General features: G+C 42.1%; 1 protein-coding gene across 2 annotated transcripts in view; it reads right to left on the bottom strand.

Annotated features, from left to right (window-relative positions):
• The window catches only part of unc5da (unc-5 netrin receptor Da), a 236,018-nt gene that overhangs the window by 85,813 nt on the left and 131,658 nt on the right, over window positions 1-18,547 (bottom strand). The window lies entirely within an intron of this gene.

Below are 18,547 nucleotides of genomic sequence, written 5' to 3'. Positions count from 1 at the left end.
TGGATTGTGACAATAGCCTGAAGCAGCGCGCAGACCGGGGAATGGGTTTAGGCATGTTGTCTCCTAATGCAGACTCCAAGTCTTTTTTTTTTTTTTTTACAATCAAACCTCCTCATCTTTATTAATGACGGGAGAAAACAGAAGAAACAGCGATAAATAAACAACAGTGTACTGTTCCTGCTGCGAGGTTTTGCCTCACAGAGCGCAGAGAGAGAGACAGACACACCGCTCTGCAGAGTCACTCCAAAAAAAAGAGTGTTTGTTGGGACACCGGGTGGGAAACGTATTCTCTTTGTTCGAGGAAAACAAATGCTTTCTCGTATCACTTCATGTCACAGTAGAATGAAATCAAGACGTAATGTCGGAACTGTTGAAATATCTGCAGACACAATGACAGTATTAGAGCCAGACGACAATCACACAAAAAGAGAGAATGAAAATGAGAATGTCTTTACTCTACTCTTCAAGAATATATTTGAAATCTTAAAAAGTAAAAACGTTTTAATATGAGGTTTAAAGGCACAGTGTTTAAATTCCACCACCAGGGGGCTCTCAATCATAACAACAACAACAAATGATGACGTTGAGGCCGGCGGAGGAATCATGGGAGTGATTCTCTCTGATACCTGCCCTCCCCGATGAAAAAAAACTCTGAGTTAACCGTAGTCATGACGACCGGGTGAAACCGACCTGAGGAAGAGAATATGTTTACAGACGAGCTAATGTATTCAAGTATAATTTACACAGCAGCACATACAGCAACAGTATGGCAGCTTTGAGGAGCAGCTCACGCTTCCTCATGCAGCTGTCTTTGATGTATACATCCAGTGTTTCCACGGCAACGATAAATAATGAAGGAATGAAATGAAGGATTTCTCTAGCTATGATAACTGTTTGAAGGATTTGAGGTAATGTAAGTTCTGATTATGTAACATAGTGTTATGATAATGCGTTAGGAGGATTCACGTCAGGGTCTTTAGCGGTAGGCGTGGTTGGTAGGAGGAGAAGCAGGGTCAGTACTGGTGACACACCTGAGGGGGGTGGTGGAGAGGCATTAAGTTACGGGCTCACTGGCCTTAGCGCCAGGCGCAAGGATAGCGTTTAGCTGTGGGGTTGTGAAGCCCCGTAACAATAGGTTGAGTCCTTTTTTAATTAATTTAAACATTTTGGGGGGAAAGAGAAGAGGTCAAAAAGCTCCGGCAACACAGAAGACATCTTTATCTGACTGATGCATTTCGGCTTGTGGCCTTCCAACAGGGTCATCATAATTTAAATAGGTTGGGCTATGAAACTGAAAAAAAAAAAAATGCACGCCTCTGCAGCATGGAGGACAAAAAATAACTCCCGGCTCCTCTCCTCTCCTCTTCAGCAGAAATAAAATGTACAAAGCTAGCATGCAAAAACATGTCAAAACCACAGAGTCACAAAATACTTGAAATAAACACAGTCACACATCGCAGGGCGGAGATTTTTTTTGTGTGTGGGAGAAAGCCGTGCTGTTGCTGCTGAAAGTGAGATAAACAAAGGAGAGGAATCAGGGAGACAGTCCGACTCGCAGGTTCCCCTCACATTTGGCGGGGATCAGAGAGCTTAGCCTCTTTTTTCCGAGTGGCCTGGAATGACTTCGGTGTTGGGAGGAATTATCCAATCGCTTCCTCGGTCAAGTCGATGACATGCGGTCACTTTCTCTGCATTCAGGAATACAAACAGCCGTTCTGCTCCTGTCCCTAGATGCCTGTTTCCTTCCTTGTTTGCATCTCTTTCTGCAGTCTTCTCTCTCTTCAGGCTCTCTCGCCAGCGGCAGTTGACGGAGCGCCATGAAGTCTTGACAACAGACAACACAGCTTCCTCCTGCCCCTTCAATCATGTCCCTTAATGTGTCTCTAATTTAGCCGCTATAAAAGAGTCTGGAAGAGATACACTAATGCTGATGCGAACGGATCATCCCACGTTCTCGCTTTTCTTCCTCTGTCTCTTCTTTTGGTCTGTCTGGCACATGGCCGGTGGTGTGATTTCTCCCAGCTTTGGCTCATTGTTTCGCCTTGGCTGAGTCTATGAAAAGGCCCCCGAGGGAAACGTGGTGGTTGCCAGCTACAAGTGGCTCCAGATCCAAGCAGCTAAAACAGACTGGTTCAGCCCGGCTAAACCAGGTCAATGATGTCTCTGTCTGTTGTACTTTAAAAGTCTGTCTAAAAATGACTATGTGTCAAAGTTGTGTGTCAATTAGCGTCAAGAAAAAACACAACAACTCAAAACCCAAATTCAAAAACAGAAAATTAAGCTGTTTAGACCATTTTTAAAGGAGGAGGAAGCCATCACATTGATGGTCAGTTAAAACCTTCTTATCCATGTAAGCAGTTAGCATACATAATGCAATACAGGCTCAGAGGCGTTTTTGGTGTTTCAAGTGTTTCACGTGCACAAAACTCCCCCTAACCCCTAACCCAAAAAATATGGTGCTGTCAAATTTTACACCTCAATTTCCTTAGAAAAGTTGCACATTCTTCCTTTAATGCCTGTAAATGCTTTCGAGGGGTAGGTGTCAGGTTTCAAACGCAAATCTACACAATGAGTGAAATGTTAGACTGTTTAAAGGCTTTATATGCAATTTTTTTGATCCAGCAGATGTCGCCCTTGAGCACCAGCATGAAGCCAAAACAACTCGTGCTGCATTGTTGTGTTAGCATGCTAATGCTAGCGATCTTTATTATGCTGGTATCTTCACACTGCATGTAAATTTACCTGAAATGAGCGTGATCTAGAAACACAGTTAAGCAGTGAGTACAGTATGTTATTCTTCTTTTCTCTAGTCCCTCAATTAAACAACTTTTATACACGAGGGGAGGAGTCAGCTGGCCGTCCCGGCGATGTAAACAAAGTGAAGATAGGACTCTGAAAACTCTGAAAACATCACAGACAGTGGGACTCGGGTGTTACACCCATTGTAGACAGTCATGACTCACAGAGTTATTTTCAGGAGATAGACTTGATTTCTACATTTAAGTGTGAACAATCACATATAAAGACTTTAAAGAAAGCAGGCTGAGACTTCATGTCATAAAACATAACCTACGCATGAACAGGACATCAGCAAAGAGATTGCAGCTTCGTCCACAGGGGGCGCCAAATCAACACAAACAAAAACTTCCTCGCAGGACCTTTAAATGACTTCTGATGAAAACTAGACGTCAGCACTTTAAGATGCTAACCACTATGATAATGAGACTCTTTATTATGTAGTAAAAGGGCCGTTTATGGATGTGGGTTTCCTCTGACTCTAGCGTTTCATCGGATGAGGATTTTTCATAATTCCGTTTTCGTCTGTGGGATCCTCGTGAGGCAGCTGTGTGTACATGGTGTGTGACACGCCGTGGGCCGCGGGTCTGATGTGCACTCTGCGTTTGGGGAAATGTTTGTGCGATGTGACATTGCGGCATGCAGCTCAGCATGTGGGGGGAGGGGGGGGGGCTGCGAGGGGGTTGGCTGAGGGCCAGACTCAGATGAACCCTGCTAGACAAGCGGAACATGCTCCGAGCAACATCTTCAGTCTGGTCCCAGCTGTGTGTGTGTCATACTTAATCCTGGAACCAAAAGGGACGCATTACTCCATGCATAAAAAAAAAAATCATGATAATTCAGCCATTAAAATGCTGCGAGTCCTTATTCGTGTCATTCGCCCCCAACTCGCCTTGTTTATGTTTATCCAGAAACCGCGTGTCTGCTTATTAGGAGCAAGTTTTGCATACTAAGTGGATTTCGCTCTGTGGGCCACTTCATTTGTTTCGCTTCAATTTCTTTATCTAATTTTCAGTGACACTGAAAAGACTCCGGGGCTTCTCGCTTTTCCCCCTTCCCACCACCCGTCTCCACCTTTTCTTCCCTCGTCCTGACTCCTTGATGATATCTCTCAGCTGGCAGGGATCATAATACACAACACTGGAGTCAAGTCTTTGACAGTGCATCAACAGGAACAGACATCCATACTTTGCCTCCGCATTCAAACACTTTCCCTCCGCCGCTATCTCCTCATCGCTGAATCGGCAGGAGCTTGCGATCCTCTCCTTTCGACGTGGTATCCGTTTTCACCCTCCCATCGCTCCCTCTCCATTTTCCAATGTCCTCCTTTCCCCCCTTCTTTCTCTTATCTCTCCATCGAGGTATCATCCTTTCAGCTGAACTCTATAAGCACAGATATCCCCTCTGTTCCACCCTCCTCTCCTTTCACTCTGCCCTTCAATAATCGAGTCCTATCGCTTATTTCCATCTCTTACAGCGTTTCAGCACAGACAAAAATAAAGTTGTCTCGTGTGATAGATCAGGGGTAGAGCTGCAGTGTTTTGTTTTTCTTTGGAGTTTTTAAGGCAAAGTCTATTCCCCTGTAAGTAACAGGAACAGACTGATTCACCGACTGTAAAAACTGGAAACAGCTTCCCTGAAAGTGTTTCCAAGGAGTTTATCGGTGGGAGCCATTTTCCTGAAGGGAGGTTAAAAATCTGGGAAGCGATGATTACACAGAATATCCAGCTGAGCCTTGTCTGCCTGTGGTTTATCAGAAGGCTTAGCAATCACAAAGGGATAACATTGTTGCTGTCAATTTGGAGAAGCACTGTGCTGTGCAGCACAATCGACTTGTCCAGACAGCTGATCAATGTACCTTTTTCCGGGATAAAACTCCTTTTTTTTGGAGTTAGAGATAGCGCTGCTGCTGGAAATAAAATGCCTTCTGCTATCTACTACAACATGTAAAAATACAGGAAATCAAACCACATAAAGTCAAGATCTCAGTAATCCAGCGCACACCAGTCTAATTAGACTTTAAAGTTTAACGAATATAAAACATTGGCGCTAACAACATGTCAGCTTCCTCAGGTTCGCTCTCCTGGTGTACCTTAGATCACTCTGATCTTGAAAGCTGTCTGTTCCTGCTCTACCTTCACCCCATACGAGTACAAACTTGCGGTGGACAAAATTGTCCTTTGCTCGAGCTGCAGCTCCAAGTGTCCTGCCTTGTTGTGTTAGCATGCTAATGTTAGCGCTCTTTAGTTAGCTCGTAGCTTCACATTGCAAATAAATTGACACAGAATGAGCGTGATCTATGAGTAGTGAGTCTAGTGAGTATGTTCTTCTTCTTCTCTCTAGTTCTTGACTAAAACAGCTTTTATACACAAGGGGAGGAGCCGGCCGTCCCGTCCATGTAAACACGGCTCTGACAACAACACAGCCAGCGGGACTCGAGCTTCTCCCTCATTGTAGACAGTCATGACTCAGAGACACATTTACACAGGACAGACTTTATGATATATTTATGTGGAACATGTCGCAAAATCTTCCTTAAAGGCTTAATGCGATTTTTCACACTTAAATATAAATCAAGTCTATCCTCTGAAAATAACTCTGTGAGTCATGACTGTCTACAATGGGTGTAACACCCGAGTCCCACTGTCTGTGATGTTTTCACAGTTTTCAGAGTCCTATCTTCAGTTTGTTTACATCGCCGGGACGGCCGGCTGACTCCTCCCCTCGTGTATAAAAGTTGTTTAATTGAGGGACTAGAGAAAAGAAGAATAACATACTGTACTCACTGCTTAACTGTGTTTCTAGATCACGCTCATTTCAGGTAAATTTACATGCAGTGTGAAGATACCAGCATAATAAAGATTGCTAGCATTAGCATGCTAACACAACAATGCAGCACGAGTTGTTTTGGTTTCATGCTGGTGCTCAAGGGCGACATCTGCTGGATCAAAAAATCACATATAAAGCCTTTAAATGTGACTGAATAAATGGAAACCTTGGGTTGACTGACAGAGTAGATCACAAACATCCGGGGACCTCTTACCAGGAAGGATTTTGTTCAGTTAAGTCACCTGCATGTACCTTTAACAAAGCCAGGATGTGTTTTCTTCACACAGTACAGCGAACAGAAGTGGGGCAGAAAAATGAAGTAGAATACAACGTTCTCTGTTATCATTTATAACTTGTGATTTCTTTTCTTCTCTCCGCTTTCACTTGCAGTCTGAGGAAACACGTCCAGGGTTGTTGTCTTGCATTAGGCTGGACATGCCTTCACAGCCACAGGGACGACAGAACACTCTCTGAGAGTGGACTTGAATAAACCCTCTACAAGACAACGCTCTAAATTCAAGTTTATGTGCGGCGGCCATTACTGTCAGCACTGATCTGCCTCTTGTTTTCACGGTACCTTTAGTGCTAAAGTGAGGGCACATTAACACCGGCGGCAGAATTTGAAGCTCATAAAGCCACAAAGTAAGTTTGTTCAACATCATAACATCCACTCTGGACGGTTCAAAACACTCTCATGTGAACACAAGACAGATTTACACTTTTTCCTTGATCTGCTACGCTACACCCACAGGGAAAACTTCCAACCACCACAAAGTAATGCTCAGAAGTGTTTCTAAAATGAAAACTATCTTTATAAATCTAAACTGATAAGATCCCAGACATTCAGGTCCATTTACTTACTCAAATATCAGATGCTGAACTGCAGAAAAAAATTCCTCCCATAATCGACGATAACGACTTCGTTCTCGCTCTCTCTCGCTTCAGTTGTCTGTAAGCGTTTTCAATAAAAACTAACAATGTCAAGCAGCTAAAAGCTTAAAACACTCTGAGCTTTCAAAAATGTGAACAAAAAGTTGTAAAATTTGTGAATAGGGAAAGGAAATCTCCGGGTGAAAAATGTACCTGAATAAAAAAGTCTGCCACGTCTTTACAAGGATCACTGACTTCACTCATGATTGAACTTTTGTGCTTTGCAGTAAAAATACTCATCACAGATGTTCTTTTTTACAGTTTGATCCATAAAAAACGGCCGGGCAGTGAACCCCGAGGACCTCCTTACTCATCGGAAGGATGGTTGGGACATAAAGCTTCAAAGTTGGTAATAATACAGTACTAAGTGTCACATCCAAAAAAAGTCCAGCTGACGGGACAGGATGGGATTAGGATGGCGTTTATTGTCACCTTGGGAAAATGTGTCTCGGGCTCTACATGTATCTCCCTCCACAGCGGTGTTACTGCTGTGTGACAGTTAAAGGTATTCTCCTCATGTTCACCTTTCATGTTGTCAGTCTGTGACACCTAAAGAGCAGCATGATCTTAATTATCTGATACTGGTGTCCATTAAAACAGCCTCTAACTGAAACGGTTGGTTTCAAGCTGCTGTCTCTTTAAGAACCTCCTCTCTTCTGATTGGCCAGCCCTCTGGAAGCCTTCTCCAGGGTCAAAATGCTGCAGGGCTGCCAGGGGAGGGCTGCTCTCCAGTAGTGGGAGAAGAGAGTCTATGTTATAGGTTTCAATGTTAAAACCGGCTCGGGAGATTTTTGGTTTCATATCGGGGAACTATCATGTGATTTGCAGAACAAGCTGTTTAGCGCCCTCTGCAGAATTATCCTGGGATTACACCAACATGCAAAAGTTGGGAATGGTACCAAAATAAGCAATCCATACATCCTACTTTTTTTGGTACTCTTCTGTTGGGGTACTTAGGGTACCGATCCGACCCTGAAGATAAGATAAGATAATCCTTCATTTATCCCACAACGGGGAAATTTACAGTGTTACAGCAGCAAAGAGCAAAGTGAACAGAAAGTGAACACAGTACAATTTAAATAAAAAAGAAAAATTAAAAATGTACAAAAAATAGATGGATACCACAATATAGATTTAAAAAAATAGATCAGCTGAGCTGCAGTTTTGACAAAAATGTAGTCAGAATATTCAGAAGGCTCCCCTTTGTTTACTGTGTCTCGTTCTTCTTCTTGAACGTTGAACTTAATTAATAGCGGGCTACACTGTGTTGGGCTGCTATGATGAGCTGAAACTTTGCCCACGTGGATAAATGTAATCTTTCGTTAATAAAGTTAAGAACCTTTTCAGTTCATAGTGTGTCATTAATACTCCTTGAATGGTCCGTGTTTGTGGAGATTTTAAAAGCCCGCCCCCTCCTCCTCCTCCTCCTCCAGTACAGATGGACTTTCATCAAAAAGACAGAAGAAGATTTGATTTTTTTCTTCAACAGATTAGGAGACAAATCTTTGGATTTAGAGACGAGAGCTTTAGTACTTGAGTCTGGTCTCAAGAAGTTTTTCTTCTTCTGTTCTTTTGGACTCCTCTCTCTGTTTTTGAGTCGTCGTCGTCGTCGTGGACTTGGCGGCTGTTTCAGTTTTCATTTCAGCATAATGTGCTGGCTGAATTCAGTTTCACAGGATAACCGACAAGCCAGAGGGGGAAAAAACTAGAAAGCACACGGCTCGACTGTTTTGTCTTTATTAGTACACCTAGCTGTTTCCCCGGGTTGTATCTATTATAGGAAATCATATTTGGTGAAGCATCTTTTCTGGCTGACTTTTTCATGGCAGCGCAAACACTACCACGAGCAGCTCTTTGACAGTTTGTTTCTCTGTTTCTCTCTTTTTCAAACCAAAACGTGTTTGCCACAAGAGCTGTGAGCAGAAGCACAAACACACAGCCAGCTCTATTCAAATGAGGCAGCACAAAGCAAAAAGTGTTTGGTGAAAACGGCATCCTTTATGTGGCAAGAATAGACATCCCAAAAAAAAAAAAAAAAACAGGGTTTGTTTTTGGTGCAACCTCCCTCAGCTGATTATTTTTGTCATTCTGGCAGTAAAGAAAAAAAAACATGCTGAATACTTCTGGAGTAATGTGCGATGATTCCTGGAATGACACTCGTAATGTAAACAAACGGTTTTTAATTAAAACACTTGCAAAGAAAGGAAAACACTCCGCAGGAACAGGAGAATTAATTGGTTGTTCTTGTCATCTACAGGTGCTTTACTCTCAAAATATGAATGCTTACTTCTTCTTCAGTTTCTGTAATTAAATATCTACCACCCTCTGGATGCAGCAGGACATTAAAAATAAATAAATAAAAAACCCTGCACCCTCCAGTTTTTAAAAGAACATCGATCCACTCTGTTTGCATTCATTAAATCCCATGCACAACAAACTCACCAACTTTCTGCAGAGCACAGAGACACGTCTGCACGCATCAAACAGGTCGGCTGCTATTTCGCAACTTTATTTGACATCTTTGGATGTGTTGGACTCAAGCTGCTTAAAGTATAAAAAAACACAGAGACAATTAAAAGTTCACTGTGTTCTCATTATCTCTCTCTCTCTCTCTCTCTCTCTCTCTCTCTCTCTCTCTGTGTCTGTCTCTTCTTCTCTTTCTCTCCTTCTAAAAAAAACACCGGATTACCAGCAGGCAATATTCCCGCGCGTCATGGCCTCCTTTTTTTTCCCGTCTGCCAAAAGTGGCATCTCATTTTTAATTCTTGAAATGCATTTTTTTCTTTCAGCTGTAATACACGGTGATACAGCAGAAATATTAATGCATTCTTTCAGGAATCAATCATATAAATGGCTCAAACTAAACTTTACGACGTCTTTTACTTATTTCTATAGTCATCGTGCAAAATTCGATTAAAGCCAACAACAGTGTGTGTAGTTTAAAAACATGAAAAACTCACAGTGAAATATGACAGAGCGGTATCACAGGAAGCATTACTCTGACTCTGCCCTTTTAAAATTTCCTCTGTAAAAAATCTGCACCATCTGGCTCAGACGGCAGATCTGTTGTGCCTTTATTACATTCACGACTACAAACTCGGCATCATCCAAACATTATTATCTTACTTGAAGAAACGCTCCTCGTCTTTTAGTGAGCCATTTTCAAAATGCCACAGTGATTGCCACAGCTGTTGGAGAGGTATGAGACCTGTAATGAGACCGGCTGAGAGGTTTAATGCCTCTGTGTCTCCCGCCACTTCAGCACTCAGTGCTCTCGTTCACACTTTTTTCATGAACTCCTCCAAAGGTTCATCCTGGTACTCAAAAGACTCTTTTTCTTTGTTATATGGGCCACACTAATCTATGTTTTGACACTGTCAAAACATACCTGCTGTCTTGCATCGTAGCGTTCTCCTTTTTTAGCATGTTGAAGTAGATTGGTCTGTAGTGGCAGCCTCCAAGGGGGGCCCAGTTTCTAACAAATGAACTTGGATGTATCTTAGTGTGTTAGCTGGATGCTAACACATACGGGAAATTGCCGTTAATGGGTTTGTTGAATAGGTTGAGAGGGTTAGCTCATTTGCATCTCAACAGTCTATAACAGTTGTGTCATTGGTCGAAGGGGGTGCTGGAGTCTCATCGGCAGCAGCCGCCATGCTGGAATCCTGTCTCAGCCTAACTTTCAGTCAACCTAACGACAGGCTGAGAGCTGGAGCTGAGGCGGGTAAATCAAGTCGTCGTGCCATGACACCTGTCACTCATTTACACAGAAGAGAGGTGTGCCTCTCGGGCCTCTTTAGAGACATCTCGTGTTTTTCTTGTAACTATTATGTTCGGTTGCTACTCCAGCTTCAACCCACATTTAAAACAGTCTGTTGTAAGTTATTTGGAGAATTGTTTTCTCCTCCTAATGTGTAAGAAAAGGATGGCTGAGCCCTGCTAGCTCATTAGTATGATATCCAGCCTGATAAAGTCGAGTTATAAAGTTCACCTGCAGTTATTCTTGAGGTTATTTTAGGAAAAGTTATGTCCTGAAAATTTAAAAAAAAAAAAAAAGGTAATGACACATCCTGCACTCAACCACCTCCTGATCTGAGCACAGCAGGGTACAGATGTGTTAAGGTTAGTTATCATACTGAGCTCACCGACAGTTTTTCTTTTTCTGCACCTCTCCCCCGTTGTTCTCCTGGACTTTTAATACCTCCAATTTTACCCACCATCATAATGTAATCTAAAAATGTGAATAAAGCAATTCAGCAGCCTCTACAGATGGATATCAGCGCAGTTTGTTACCTATAATGCAGATGTCAGACTACACGTGTTAAGCGTGATTATAACCTGTTCCAGCTGGGTTTCAGGACAAAAAAATACAGCTGTTTTAACCCGTGTTGTGTGTCATAGTGAAAGACAATCAAGGCCACATCTGGGACGTCTCACGAAATCCCGATAGAAAGTCTTAAATGTTTGATTTTCTCTCCGTCCTCTTATCTTCCTTATTTATAATATAAATGCATTTAAATTGAATTCTTAGTCCTACTAGTCCTGAAGTTAAATGTTGCACTTCATTTTTAGATTTTAGAAGCAACTTCAGACCTCTGCATGGCCCCCCTCAGTTACATTTGGTCAGGGTCATCTGGACTCTTTGACCCCTCCCTGATGGCAGGCTGCTAGCACCTCTAACGCTAGCTCATTAAAACTTCATTTGTCGTGTTTTTAATTTGCTCTTAAAAACAAAGTGTCATATCTGTTGCTTGGTTCGACCCAGTACTTTGTCCAGTATCTGCTTGTTGCTGGGCAACTGGTCCTGCCCAAGGAATATTGTGTGCTAAGCTAAATTAGCCGGCTGCTGACTGTGCTGTAGCTTGATATTTAGCTTCCAGAGATGAGAATGTTAGTGATCTTGTTATCTAACTTTCGTCTGGGTTAGAAAAAACTATATTTCCCCCAAAATGTCAAACATCTTTCTCTCAACACTCTGGCAAAACATTGGGCTTCCTCCAGAGCTCATAACTGATTCATGCATCCTGAAAAATTCAATATCATGCCTTCACTGGACACGCTGCTCACTACAAATATCCACACTGCAGATAACATTTATATTCTGGACGGTGAATGTCTGTAAAGGAAACAATCTTTCAAATACCTTTAGACTAAAAACAAACCAAGACTGACAGAGCATCGACGAAACTCAAAGAAGAAAACAGTCACAACCAAACAAGAGAATTTCTCCAACATCAGAGGTCTTTTATCAAACAAAACATTTCTTCATTGGAAGGTTTGCCAGACTGACAGCACACATCCCCACAAAGTAATGTTTGACATGACCGTTTCCCATCCTTAATCAGTTGCTGTTGATGCAGAATCAGATAACTTGAGATGCTAACATGCTAGCTAGCTTGTCTGTCCTGAACTTCAGTCGGTTATGAGAAGGCGTTTACAGGATGCAAAACTAGTCAATGGTCCAAAGTACAGGAGGAGTCATTAACAGGCTGCTGTCGAGATGTCATTTTGAGTCTGATTGTTTCAACAAGAGGAATATTTTTTATATCATGAGTTTAAATGACAAACAGGCTTTAAAGGTTGCAACGTTATCCTTTGGGGGCAACTGGCCCAATCAAAGAAGATTCACTAAAAGTTCTTGTTTAGTAATTTCCCATGAAAAGCAGTTACATCACTCTCTTCAAAGATACTTTACTCCATTCAAAAACAAGCTATTAATGCTGCCTCAATAAAGAGGGGTACGCACTACAAGATCATCAATTCTCCCCTTCCGACCAAAGTCACCAAAGTCCCCATTATCCGATTGTTTACAAAGACGATCTTGCCAGATCTTCCTGCGGTGTGAGATGTGTTAACAGCGATTTATACCCTCCTCGATCTACCCGGAAAACAATGTGGGCCGCCCCGGTTTGAAATCACCATCAAAAATCTCGATGTGTGGAGAGAACACAGAGGACAGCCAATGAACAGTAGCCAATCAGAAAGCAAGGGGAGCAGGAAGCCCAACATATGTAACCATGGCAACTACAGCAAATACATAGCATAAAGTTAGGTTGACACAAACGGAGGACCAACTTGTTGATTTGTGGCAACAACACGAGTGTTTATACGACATCTCTGTAAAACAAACTACGATCCAACTGACAAGGACAGAAGTTGGACCAAAATGTTTACCGTAATAGATTTAGCAGCTAACAGCTAGCCACATTTAGCTTGACCATCATGTTTGCTAACTCTACTCTTAAACTGCGCAAAATTACACATTTTGAGAGTGGAGACTCTGGTCGTTGATGAATGAATCTGTTAGTGTGTGATGAGCTGAGCTGGTCGTCTCGTTGCTCTCCACACACTATAAGACTGTCAAATGTTTCATCATTTGTCTACTCATCGTTTAAGATTTTGAAAATCTCTGAGTGTTTGTCAGGCCTCAGGGAGCTAAAGACAAGCAACGTCTGTGTTCTGTTGAGCTAAATGACTGGTTTTGTAAATCTGGATCCTGTGAAGAGACCAATGTACCAGTCTCCTCTGGTAAAAATAAAACTTCTTTTACGGAAAGGTTTATTCCTGAAGAGTCCTTTTCTGTATTGTTGTAAAAAAAAAAAAACTCTGAAAATCTGAGCCTGTCAGAGGTAAAAACAAGCACCTTTAATGGATCTCTTTGATGCAGCATTTGCCTGCAAGGGTTTCTGTGCAGCAATTACAGACAGTTTCTGGGCTGCGAGCTAAAGAAACCTGCCAGAGCAATTCTTAAACTTTAAGTATCTATAAGTCATTCACAAAATATGTTACCACTTTGGCTCGGGGTTTGAGAGACACAAAGTGGTTACTTCAACATCATCTCTTCTATTTCTGTTTAAATGACTCTGCTGGACAAAATTTTCTGGAGAAAAACGCAAAAGAAAACTTAATTTGTTTCACATTTCGAGAAAAGAAACTCCATTTTCCGCAGCGCTAAATTTCTCAGTCACAACACAAATAGAGCTCACACTTGCTCATTGTCATGGGTGGTTGAGCAGTCAGGATTAGCTCGCGCAAGGAGATGAGTTGCAGGTATAAAATATTTACCCGTGACACGGTGTTAAAAATACATTTTCACTGCTGCTTCACATCTTGCAGATTGAGAAAACACAACATGCCTTCATGAATAGTGACAGTTTACTTCTGCTGTTGGAAGCTATTCGCAGATACTGTAATGGATATTTTTCTTGTCTCCCGCTTCTGTCTCCTGGAAGGCACATATGAGCAAAACACTGTGTCTGAGGAAAAAACAACACAACACAAAGAGAAAAATATATCTCTCTCTCCCCGGCTGAGTCTGCTGCTGCCTCTGGACAGACACGGTCTCTGTCCGCTGCCTCAGAGCCGCTGGTCAAACAATGTCAGGGCATGTGTTGTTGAGTCTGTCTGCATTTAATTCACAGCTTACTGCTTTAATAGCTACAGCCCCCTGCTCGCTGCTGAACCCAGGGGCCATTCTACCACCTGAGTCACACTATAATAGCTTGTACTGAGATACAGCTGTTCAACCGCCTCCTACAGATGAAGCCGGATGAGCCCCGCCAGAAGTATCTCGACCGAGGCGAGATTGTTCATTTTGTCAACATGTAGCGTGTTTGCCCACCTCTTGCCTCGCGAATACAACACAGAGCGTGGACACATTCGGTTAGAGATACGCTTTAGAAACACTGACTAAAAAACCCTGGTCAGGTTCAGACAAATCTTCTTCACACACCTGTGAATTTTTAAAGCATGTCCATGCAGCAAAAAAGCCACACATCATCATGCTGGGCGCACTTTTAGGGGGTTTAAACCAGGGCACAACATTTATCATAAAAGAAAAACCTTCGGGTGGTTGTGTTTGTGTGTGAAGGGCTGAGAGGAAAGAAATAAGAGACAAACAGGATGCTTTTTTTCCCCCTGCTCAAAAGGGGTTGTCGTGTACATCATTAAAAATAGTTTGAGGCTATGGTTAAGTTTGCAGCTCTGTGAGGCTGTCATAGGCTACGGCAGTGCTTGAGCTAAATGCTAATGCAGCATTTACCTGGGGCGCCAGAAGTCAGTCATAGTTGTGGGTGCTGTATGATGATGTTATCATTTCAGCTGCACAAATCCATGTTTTACAACTTAATTTAATGGTTCAGGATTATTAAAACTAAGGGCCTGATTCACAAAAACATTGTGCGGCAACTAGAACTGTGAACATGAATCAAAGAGACACCATCTAATTACCAAAACACAGGCAGGGGGTGAAATGCGTCTCGGTGGGTCGGTGCTGGTCGCATGTATTTAAAGCAGGGGTCTCCAACAGGTAGCTCGGGAGCTACTGGTAGCCCGCGGGCAGGTTTTCAGTAGCTCGCCTTTAGGTTGACCGACTGTGTTAAAAATAAAAATAAAAGTATGTAAGTATGAAGTACTAATGTTTTCTTGGACATTGATGTGTATTTAAGATTAATGATAAGCATTGGCTTATTGCAATTTCACACAGTAGCTTAATTCAGCTGAGCTATGTAAATAAATGCAAGCGATTTGATGCAAGTAGCTCTTACCCACTTTCATTTTTTGAAAGTAGCTCTCAGATGAAAAAAGGTTGGAGACCCCTGATTTAAAGGATCCAATATTCAGTTCTTTAGGAAAAAATAGGCACCTTTTTAAGCAAATGAGCCCCATTGCAAAAAAAGGCATCTCAATCACAAATGCCGGCGCTAAAGAGTTAGCATTGGTGAGAGTTGGTGGTAATTGCGCTAAAGTATTTATAAAGGATGTCACGCCCAAACTTTCCAGAGATGACTTTAAAATCTTTAAAAAATAATATCTGTAAATATGAGCTCATTATTAATATCATGGGGTCAATCATTCCAGCTGTTATCGGCTTGACAATTCATCCACATATGAGCTAACTAAAGAGCGCTAACATTAGCATGCTAACACAACAATGCAGGACACAGGTGATTGCTGCTCGAGCAGAGGACTATTTTGTAAGCCGCTTGTGCTTAATGGTGCTTAATTATGGTGCGTTCTGATTGATAACTCCTTTGTGTGAACTCGAGTAAAGGGGGGTTTCAGGAGGAGAGCGGAGGCTTCAGTATGGAGGAGGCGTGGCCAAACAGCAGTTTGTTTTGGTTTCATGCTGGTGCTCAAGGACGACATCTACTGGATCAGAAAGTTGCACATTCTTCCTTTAAAATGAACATGGTCTTTATCCAACCTTACGCAATCCAATATGACAGTTCTGCCATAAAATCGACTTCAACATAGCGTCTACTCTTACAGTGGAGTGCATTAAAGCCAATATTTTGCCTGCTTCACTAAAATACATGAGGTAGAGCAAATTATCAGGAACACCTTCAATATAATGCACTCCAGCGCACCATCACCCACTAACTATGACTTCAATATATAATATAAAGTACAATTATCACCTTCGTGAGCATGTCAACAAAACCTGAAAAGATGTAGAAGCTTCTTTATGGTTCAGCTACTGCATTAATTTGCATGGGGGGGTCATGATGTTGTGGCTGTTGTGAATTTGATTGGTGAAATGATGGGATGTGATGCTGTCACATTGGTTTTCACTTGCCAGACCAGCAGTCCTTTTTTTAAAGCCATAGTGAAAAAGGCTTGAATTTTCTCTTTGCCAAATAAGCAGTCATTCACGTCAAGTTATTATTTCTGCACATTAGCGATATGTTCACCAATTTAACCAAGACGCATTGGAGAGGTTGTATTGTTCTTGTTTCTAAAGGCCATAAAAGATCGCCCGATACTGCCGCTGGCTATTATGATTTCCATTTCCAGTTTCAAAACCCATCACAGTTCACCTGAACAAAACAAATAAATATGAAATGGAGAAAAAGCCTGGAAGCAACGACACTCCACATTAAAGGGGGAATCATTTTTACACTCCCGCTCGTTTAATGTTAGATTGAAAAGGAGGGAAGTGGAATCTTTTATTCGGGGCCCTAAAAAATGATGCCACCATGCTTGAAAGGAAACCTTCCCGTGTGCTCGAATGTTACACAAAGCAATGATAATGTTACCAGTAGAAGCTTTTTTTACTGCTTTCAGAGGGAGGCTGTTGAAGTGTGCGCTCACATCCAAGTGTGGGCTGTAAAAGATGGCCAGGTCTAGTGTTCTTAGAAATCATCTGATGCTGGCATTCATTAAGGGACATTTTGTTTTTCTCCATTTGAAGCAGCATGAAATGAAGTTGCTGCACCAGTTTCTAGATATTTGGTACGCCATGCCAGAGGGCCGCCACTACTACATGGTTATTTGGTGGTTTATTTTAATGGGTACTGATCGCTAAACTGTTGCATCCACTTTCAAATGCCTCTATCCTGTTTCTGATTACAACGCTCTGACGATTGGAGAGAAAATGTCTTCTTAATGAATATTTGACCCATGTGAGGAGTTTTAGAAATTTCCCACAGAGAAGTAAAACACTTTAGTTCAACACAAAAGCACTAACACAAATTGTTCTGTGTAAACTAAAAAGTCCATCCTCTCCGTCTTTTGCCTGCTCCACTTTTCAGAAAATGTGTGCTGAAACAGGCCGTTTGGAGATTTTCCCTTCATGACATCACAAAGGGCAGTAGCCCCTCCCCCAGGTGGGTGACACTCCCACAGCTAGGTGTTTGTTCTGCCCTCTGAGTCTGCCTTCTCACCGTAAACAATAGGACATGGAGCGAGAAAGCACAGAGTACACCCGAGCCCTTTCAGAGAGGGGGCGTGGTCAGACAGAGCTCATTTACATATTTAAAGGTACAGACACAGAAACAGCCTGTTCTGAACAGAGGGGTTTATAGACATGATCAAATACAGGACCAGAGTGGATTGAGAACAAGAAACTTCACACACATGTTTTGAGGAGCTCTGAGACTTATTTAAACTGATTGAAGAGGAGGAGGATTTGTCACCTTTAAGATAATTTACACTTCCAGTAGATACAGAGCTACAGTAACACTCATTAAGCGCTCTTTCTTGTAATTTTAGGAACACAGAATCCAGTATTCATTGTCCTTGTAGCTCTGTTTTTGGTCCCCACATCTCTAGAGAATGAGTCCATTATGTTTACCAGCAATTCTCCTTACCTTCTTTGTTTGCAGCTCAGTACTAGGAAGGGAGCATTGATTCAAACAGCTGCAGAAAGCAATGCTCTGAAACTAAGAACAGTGTAGCCAAAAGAAAAATAAAACTCTAGATGACTTCTTTATGGTTTAGAAAAGATTGCTATCTTGTTCGAAAGAAACATGGCAGATGGTACATGCTGTCTCTTTGTCCCACAGGAGGAGTATGGAGTTGAGTGTGCTGCACACAGTTTGTTCCAGCCCTTCTCTACAAACAGCATGACTTCTTACTGCCTTCATCAACTTTAAACTTTTGCGAGAGTCACCTGCCACTCTCTCAGCTCGGCAGTGAACACCGTCGCTATAGCAACAACCTGAAGTGTTGATGGAGAAGAAGCAGGTTTTCAGAATAACACAAGGTAAATTTAGTACAAATTTTACAGTTCAACAATTCGGCTAATGATGGCTGACATCATGCACGGTTATGGATGCGGCTGATTCTTCTATTTTGCAGATATTCTCCGTGCACTTTACAAAAAATCTTTTAGTGTATTTTAAAATGTATGCGCAAGGTGTTTCAGCATCTCCCCCCCCCCACAAAGGTCAAGGTTACAAAAAAGATGATAAAATACTCTGATTTCACTCCTTTTTATGGCATCTTCCTGAAGCTGGTGCTTCATCAGACACATGCTGACACAGTCCAGACCTCGACAGATCTTCCGACTTTATGAGAAACTAGCACAGCTGGATTTTTAAGATATGCTCTTTCTCAGCTTTTACCCTCTCTTTCTCTCTCTCTCTCTCTCTCTCTCCTCTCTCTTCTATATTTCTCCATCCTAGCGTTTCTCCCGGAGGAGTCCGATATGAATGGTGATAAGGAGCCAGATGGGAGCAGAGCTGTGAATCCAGACCAGGAGGCAGTAAAA

Source organism: Labrus bergylta, chromosome 17 (genome assembly GCF_963930695.1).
Source record: "Labrus bergylta chromosome 17, fLabBer1.1, whole genome shotgun sequence".
NCBI classification, from domain to species: domain Eukaryota; kingdom Metazoa; phylum Chordata; class Actinopteri; order Labriformes; family Labridae; genus Labrus; species Labrus bergylta.
The sequence above is the reverse complement of the archived record's forward strand: the minus strand, read 5'-3'. Positions and strand labels throughout refer to the sequence as shown.